A 2500-nucleotide genomic window follows, 5' to 3' on the forward strand; every position below is an offset into this window, starting at 1 on the left:
GTGGCTACCCGTGTGGCAGTCGTGTCCTGGGGTTTCGCAACGCAACTCCACAAGATCTACCACAAAGAGACTGACGCCAAAGGGGATTTAAACCGCCAAATCGTACATTGGGTCTCACTACAATTTCTTTTACGTGTATTTTTTTTTTTTTTCCTAAGTGTACTTGCAATTCTTCTCTGCTCTTTCTGCATTGATTGCATATCGTATGCAAATAAGTGAATTAACCACCACCGTGTAACTATATGATGATGTTACAGCTGAGCCCTCTATCATACCAATGTACTAATCTGGTATGGTGCAGGCATGCCTTATTTGCGTAACGATCTTTGCTGATTAGTTCAGTCGGCTGATGGTGGGTTCAGGCGAAACATTTATATATTGGTTAAATCAAAACGAAACACTGAAACTTTCACCACAGTTTTCCATTACACCAGTTGTATTGCTAGAAGTGCAAATCGAAGGAGTCAATTTTGACCGACGATTAGCTGCCGATGTGCGGTGAAAAAGCTGATCACAATAGCATACACGTGGGCCGACAACCCTGTGTGCTATAAACGTAAGTCGCGAATTATAAAGAAAATAAACCGGACGGACTACTCGGTGACGAACTAACATCGCTCATGAATGAGCGATTAACAGACGAGCTGACTACGGAATTTATCCTTTCGGACATGTTTTCATGGGACTACCCATGCACAGATCAGAACAAATGTTATCCATGCAATCTTGTTTTCCTAGACCATAGAACTTGGTCATCACATATGACACGGGTACATCCGCACGCAAACAAAACGTATAAATGTCGAATTTGTAATCGCACAGCAGATAGCATACACAAGATAGCGTCGCACTACGGAAGAACTTGCAAAAGTTTAATAGGTAAAACTAGTGCTATAACCACCACAATTGAGGAAACACTATTTAGTTGTTCATATTGTAGCAGAGGTTTTACTACGAAAACAGGTTTAGGGGTACATACTAGACGAACTCATCCGACAGAACATGAAGCTAGACTACAGCAAAACGCACCAGGAAGGAAAGTTAGATGGGGAGAAGAAGAGGTAGAAATTATGGCCCATAAAGAAGCCCAACAGAATGATGAGGACATAAACATGAATCAACTAATACAGAACTCAGTTATGCCACACAGAACGCTAGAAGCGATTAAAGGGAAGCGGAGAAATATCAAGTATAAGGAATTGGTAAGGACATTGAAAGAAACCACCTATAAGGTAGAAAATCAATGCCTTGTTAACTTAGTTTTACCGACAACATCGGAAATAACAACTACACCTTCTGAAGGAGATCAGCCAGCAATAAGGGCCGAAAAAGAACAATCACTGACAGCAGCTGAGGATCTTCAGGTCATAATTACCGATCTAAAGATCGAGAATTTAAGTCACAATCAGGCGTTACTGCTACTCAATTCTCATGTAGAAAAGTTTTTAAATCGAAGTAAACCAATTAATAGGAAAGATCGTGTAAACCAACAGGAGAAAGATGAGAATAGGCATCGAAGACAATCAAAGCAAACTAAATACAGGAGGTATCAATATTTATACCATACGAACAAGAAAGCTCTATTAGACGAGATTACTTCAGATAGATCGGGGCCAAGTATATACCCAACTGAAGAAAGCATACGGGGAACATTCGTTACCTTATTCGAGTCAAACTCTCCTCCAGATAATATACCCTTTAAATTAAAAAACGACCAATCATGCATCGATATCGTAAAAGCAATCACCTTAGATGAGTTGATTAAGACCCTAGCAATTATGAAGGATAAGTCACCTGGACAGGACAACATTATTCTTAGCGATCTTAGGACTTTACCAATAAAATATTTACTAGATATCTTAAATATCATCCTTTATTTACAGGATATACCACAAATATGGAAACAACACAGAACAAGACTTATACCTAAAACTAAAGAGGATTTGGAAAAACCCTCAAATTGGAGACCCATAACCATCTCATCAATTGTAATTAGGCTATTACACAAAATTTTAAGTTATCGTCTAGGACAGCAATTAAAGCTTAATTACAGGCAGAAAGCATTCCTCCCGGTAGACGGATGTTTCGAAAATAGTGCATTACTACACTTCATCATACACAACGCCAGGCAAAAGCACGAAAACACGCAAATAGTGTCAATAGACCTCAGTAAGGCATTCGATTCTGTCAGCCACGAATCGATTATTAGAGCCTTAAAGCGATTTAACTTATCAAAGGAATCAACAACGTACTTGACCAACATCTATAAGTGTAATCTAACTGATATTGTATTTGGATCGACAACAATGCGTAACATAAATCTAAAAAGAGGCGTAAAGCAAGGTGATCCACTTTCACCGCTACTATTTAACATGATTATGGATGAACTATTGGATAACTTGCCGACATATATAGGAGTTAATGTAGGAAATCAGAAAGTAAATTCAATGATGTTTGCAGACGACCTTGTCCTATTTGCAGAAACGGAATGTGGCATGAA

General features: G+C 38.8%; 1 pseudogene; it reads left to right on the plus strand.

Annotated features, from left to right (window-relative positions):
• The window catches only part of LOC142911553 (28S ribosomal RNA), an 8995-nt pseudogene that overhangs the window by 3778 nt on the left and 2717 nt on the right, over window positions 1–2500 (plus strand).

This window comes from Petromyzon marinus, unplaced genomic scaffold (assembly GCF_048934315.1).
Source record: "Petromyzon marinus isolate PM22_M1 ecotype Great Lakes invasive population unplaced genomic scaffold, UKy_Petmar_22M1.pri1.0 PM_G_Scaffold_18, whole genome shotgun sequence".
NCBI classification, from domain to species: domain Eukaryota; kingdom Metazoa; phylum Chordata; class Hyperoartia; order Petromyzontiformes; family Petromyzontidae; genus Petromyzon; species Petromyzon marinus.